Raw genomic sequence first — 6,000 nt, forward strand, 5'->3', positions numbered from 1 at the left:
AAGGCCAAGATCGCCGGCTCGTCGGGCCAACCCCGACGGCGACTCCACCGCGTCGTCGGACCCGCGAACCCGACGCGATCAACGCCACGTTCTCCAAGAACGGCGGCACGAAGACGCTCGCACTCGCATTGAGCGCAGAAGGGAAGCGCGCCGTCAATCTGACCAGCGCGCTGGGCCCACTGTCGACATGCACACACCAGGGGAACCAAGCGACTTGCCGTACGCGGCAGGTTGCCCTGCGTTCACCCGCGAGCTGCGGCAAGTCCAGTGGCCCAAAACCAAGAACTTCAAGCCAGACGTGCCCGAGAAGTACGATGGCAGGATACATCCATCGGAGTTCCTCAGCATCTACACCATCGCGGTGCAGGCTGCCGGAGGGCGCGACGAGAAGATCCTCGCCAACTACTTCCCGCTGGTGCTCAAGCCCAACGTCAGATCTTGGCTCCTGCACTTGTCGGACGGTTCCATCTCTTCATGGGCGGACCTGTGTCATCAGTTTGTCGGCGCCTTCACAGGTGGCCACAAGCCTCATGGCCAGGAGAGTGACCTCCACTTGCTCGTCCAGAAGGAGGGAGAACCCCTGCGCAAGTACATACAGAGATTCAGCCAAGTGCAGCGTAACATCCCAGACGTCCACCCTGCCACAGTTATTAGCGCGTTTCATCAGAACGTGCGTAACCGCAGGATGAGGGAGGAGATGGCGATGTGCAAGATCAGAGACGTCAGCGAGCTCTATGCTCTGGCCGACAAGTGTGCACGGGCTGAGGAGGGGAGGAAAATCCCCGGAGAGGTTGCAGGAGCAGAAGGATCTGACAGTGAGGATGCCGCCCCGGCAAGGAAGAACCGGAGACGGAACAACAGGAAGAGAAAGGCTAAGGATGTGCTAGCTATTGAGCATTCCAGCAACGGAGGCAGCTCCGACAAGGCCAAGGCCGATGACTCCGGCGAGGCTGTGGTAGCCGCCGACAAGCAGGGTGGCTCCGGCAAGCGGTACTGCAAGATCCACCGCACCAAGGGCCATGATCTCCAAACCTGCAAGAAAGTGGAGCAGATGGCGGAGCTACAGAAAGCCGAATACGAGCGCCGCGATAAGGAGAGAGCCCGGGGAGGTGGCGGAGGATCCGGCAAGAAGCTTCCCGCCCGGGGAGGACACCGCGGCAAGGCCAAGCCGCGGCAAGGAGATAGGCCTCCCCGCGGCCGCGACAAGGACGAAGATGAGGATGAGGATGATGAGATGGAGGAAGATGAGACCGATGACCAAGAGTTCCAGAAGGCGACAGAGGTGTTGTGCATCGACGGCGGCGCCTCTCTGCACGCCTCGCACCGCCAACTCAAGCAGTGGGTGCGAGAGGTGAATGCAGCGGAGCCGTCCGTCGAGGCGCGCAAGCCTCTGAAATGGTCCGGCACGCCCATCATCTTCGATGTTGAGGACCACCCTGATCGCATCACTGCGGTCGGGTGCTTGCCGATGTTGGTCTCACCAACAATCCGCAACCTTAAGGTCACGAAGATGTTGGTTGACGGCGGGGCCGGCCTGAACCTGATTTCCTCTGCAGTGCTCAAGAAGCTCCAGATCCCCGACAGCGAGCTCAAAGAAACTGGTACCTTACAAGGGATAAATCCGGGAAGGAGCAAGCCCAAGGGGAAGATCATGCTGCCAGTGACGTTTGGTAGCGAGCTGAACTTCAGGACAGAGAGGGTCACCTTCGATGTTGTTGATATCCCATTACCCTACAATGGGATACTCGGCCGACCAGCGCTTGCCAAGTTCATGGCAGCCTCTCACTACGCATACAACGTGCTCAAGATGCCTGGTCCGATAAGTGTCATCTCTGTCCAAGGCGACAAGAAGGATGCACTTATCTGCACCGACAAGATCTACCGGGAAGCAGCAGCCGCAGCAGAGTGCAAGCCACTTGCCGCTGAAGCTCCCCGGGGGAAGAAGAAAGTCAAGACCGGCAAGAGCAGCTCTGATGCCCACTCCGGCAAGCGCACCTCCCCGGAGTGCTGCGCTGCCGTCGAGGACGCACCATCGAGCTCCACCGGCAAGTGCAAGAAGGCAAAGGCAGATCCACCAAAGACTAAGCCCGGTAAGAGCAGCTCTGGTGCCTGCTCCGGCAAGCGCACCTCTCCGGAGCGCCGCGCTGCCGTCGAGGATGCGCCATCGAGCTCCACCGGCCAGTAGGGACAGCTCCGGTGCCTGCTCCGGCAAGCACGCCTCTCCGGAGTGCCGCGCTGCCGTCGAGGATGCGCCATCGAGCCCCACCGGCCAGTAGGGCGAAGAAAGCGTCCAGTTTCGAGCTTTTGAATTGTATTCCCTGAGAATCCGTACCTTGTATGAAGAACCTGTGCGCAGAAGGGTCGAATCGTGGCTAAGTTGCGCCCTTGATCTGTTTCGAGTCCGCTCAACGATGAAAGCGTGCCGCAACTAGCCCGACAAGTTTTTCCTGCCGGAGGCAACACCGCCAGTGGGCTGCTGATGTTCCGCACTCAGCAAGCGTGCTTGCACCGGCAGGTTCCCCGAAAGCATGAGGGCGAAAGCATACAAGGAAGGGATTCAAGGGAGAAGTGCGGCCTTACCGGAGCACGGAAGACAGAAAAGCTAAGTTGCCCAAGTTCGAATACGGAACACTTTCAGTTTTAAATTTCTATGTTGCATTCCTTGAACGTTCATGCCTTGTATGAAAAACCCGTGCGCAGAGGAACCAACTCGTGGTTGAGTTGCGCCCTTGCTTTGTTTTGAGTCCGCTCAACAATGAAAGTGCGCTGCAACTGGCCCGACAAGGTTTCTTGCCGGAGACAACACCGCCAGCGGGCTGCTGATGTTCCGCACTCAGCAAGTGTGTTAGCGCTGGCAAGTTCCCTGAAAGCGCAGGGTAAAAACATACAAGGGATGTGATGGAATAAAGAATGTAACATAGTAAGCCTTGCCATGGGACGTCCTTTGTATGAGAAGCTTGTGCGCGGAGGAGCCGACTCGTGGCTAAGTTGCGCCCTTGATTTGTTTCCGAGTCCGCTCAACGATGAAAGCGCGCTGCAACTAGCCCGACGAGGTTTCTTGCCGGGGGCAACACCGCCAGCGGGCTGCTGATGTTCCGTACTCAGCAAGCGTGTATGCACCGGCAAGTCCCCTAAAAGCGTAGAGCGTGAACATACAGAGGGCGAAACACGGTGTTGCATTACCCAACTTGAAGTTACGTTGCAAAAGGTAACTTATTGCGGCGCCGTCTAAATTTTTCTCATGACTAAAATGACAGCGACAAGGAAAAACCAGAAGGGCGCGCTGGCGCAGGGGCCCCGGCAAGCCGATTTCGCTGGGGGCTGCAGGTACCGAAGCTCCTTCGCGGCAGGCCAGGATCCCCGGAGGCCGCAGCGTCAGCGACAAGGGCAAGGAAAGGCGCACCGGCACCTAGGTCTCGGCGGAGCCAGAGTTGCCGGGGGCTGCAAACGCCAAGATTCACCCCCGGCAAGCCAGAGTCGCCGGGGGCTGTAATATCAGATAAGCTTTTCATCCCTCGTCATGCATCCTCTTATGGACTGGGGAATGCGAGGCCACGTCCTTGAACGAGCGTGCCTTGTATGGAAAAACCTGTGCGCAGAGGAGCCGAATCGCGGCTAAGTTGCGCCCTTGATTTGTTTTCGAGTCCGCTCAACAATGCAAGTGCGCTGCAACTGGCCCGACAAGGTTTCTTGCCGGGAACAGCACCGCCAGCGGGCTGCTGATGTTCCGCACTCAGCAAGTGTGCTTGCACCGGCAAGTTCCCTCATAGCGTAGGGTGGAAACATACAAGGCACGGAGTCAAGTAGAGGATATAATCCGGCAGGCATTCCCCTCTTTTCATTAAAAAACATCCCAATTTAGTACAAGTCCATAGAGGATGAAAAACATGATAGAGAGGATTACAAATTTTAAATACAGCTAAGGCTCGAAGGCTTACAAATTAAAATATAAGATGCCCGTAATCCCTCTCCTGTTTCTCTTTTCAGGAGGTAGGTCAAGGAGGCCCCGGCAAGAGAAACTTGCCGGGGAGGGCAAAAGGAGCGCCTAGGCGAACTACGGGTGCCAGAAGATGCCAAGAGAACTCCCCGGGGGCCGGCCAGGAGCTTGGCGGAGACGGAGGCGCCGGAGGCAGAGCTCGAAGACGGGGTGGCAGGACGTCAGCACGCTGTCGAGGGCACCTCGCCCTCGTACTCCGACTTGACGGCCTTGCCGCCACCCCTCTTCCTCTTCCGCAGCCTCCCTACGCCAGCCGCCCAAGGAGACGGCCCCGGGGAGTTCAGAAGGTCGGCAACCCGGATGATGGGGTCGCCGGTGGCGCGCGCGAGGCAGCGTCCGGCGCCTAGTCGGACCCGCCGTCCTCGTCGTCGCTGTCGCTCCCCTCCTCGTCACTCTCGCTCGAGGAGGGGCCTTCGCTATTGGAGGAGCTGTCCACGCAGCACCTTGCCCGGACGCTGGAGTCCCCGAAGACCTTGACGGAGAGGAGGTCACCCTCCATTAAGTTAAAATGGAGGGTAAACCCCGCCATCAAGCTGTGGATACGGGCGAACGTCTTCCATCCACGGTCAAGATACATCACGCCAGGGGCTGGGGATGCAACGTGGACTCGCGTGCCGCTGATCCCGCAGCCCCTCATCTGCAGTCTCAGCATCTCGGGCGGGTCCGGTTCCATCGCGCTTGCGAACGGAGTTGGAAGCCGGAGGCGACGACGAGGCGCTCGACACAGCCTGACGAAGAAATCGCAAGGGTCGTCCCCCATGTGGACCGCCGTGGGTGGAGGAACCGCCGGCGGGGGCGAAGCTGGCGCGCCGCCCCGTCCGCCTCTTCCCCGAGCGCCTCGGCCTCGTCCTCGACCTCGTCCGCGACCACGCCCCCTCCCTCTTCCCCTTATGGCTGGTTCCCCCACCAAGGGTGCGAGAGGGGGAGAGGTGCGCTGTCTGGCGGCGACCCTCGCCGCCACCGATGAAGAGCCAGGATTCCCTTTCTCCATGGCGAATGGGAGAAGGGAGAGCAGAAGCTGAAGAAAGGAGGAGATGAGGGAGTGCGGGCTTCTGTGCCCCCCCTCCTGCCCTTTATAAAGGAGCAGGGTGGGAGCCCGGCCGCCCCGCTCGGCGAATCAAGGCACGGGAAGAGCAGGGAATCGGGATCGACCCGCTGCCTCTGCTCGCGACGGCCCGGATTCCCACTCCCACCGTCCATGACCCCAAGTGCATGGGAGCCACGTCGCGGGGATGCAGGGCCGAGGTGACGGGCGAGGCGGCCTCGCCCCACCCCGTGATCGTGGGGTTGGGCGCCTCGAAAACCGCGCACCGGTCCCATACAGTAAATGCACCACGCCCCCACGCCTACCTCCGTTTAGGTAGGAGGGCGTGAGCCGTCCCCTTCATCATGGCTTGATGCATGCTCACGAGGCTCAGCCCCGCACACGCCGCCCACGTCGCCCACGACGCCGCGTTTGACGCGTGCCGCTCTGGGTGTGCGCGGTGGAAGCGGAGAGATATGCGATATGACCTAGGCCGCGCGTGCCCGTGCACTGTTTTGGGCCTGGCCCAACAGCGCTCGGCACCGTGTATGGCCCAGGCCCGGGGGCTCCTGTCGGTGTACTAAAGTAGGGGGGTACCTTAGTATCCCGAACTTGTGCACGGGCAGTCACAGCAACCCGCGGCAGGGCTTGCCGGGCGTCCGCCAAGATCCTCCACGGCTACTTTGATGCCATTCAAGATCGAAGTACTCAAACCAAGGCCCCGGCAAGAGGAGCTTGCCGGGAAGGCCAACCAAGGCCCCGGCAAGAGAAGCCGGTCGGGAAGAAAACAAAGGCCCCAGCAAGAGGAGCTTGCCGGGAAGGCCGACCAAGGCATCTCCAGAAGACTTGACGCGGCGCCCCGCGCGTCCCGGCAAGGCCCGACGGCCGGCAAGCTTGCCGGCACGACAAGAGAAGGGCCGCGGCAAGGCGGCCACCCTACACCCAAACTCCAGCGCACCCGACGACGTGTCGCCACAGG

This window comes from Triticum aestivum, chromosome 5B (genome assembly GCF_018294505.1).
Source record: "Triticum aestivum cultivar Chinese Spring chromosome 5B, IWGSC CS RefSeq v2.1, whole genome shotgun sequence".
Taxonomy (NCBI): Eukaryota; Viridiplantae; Streptophyta; class Magnoliopsida; order Poales; family Poaceae; genus Triticum; species Triticum aestivum.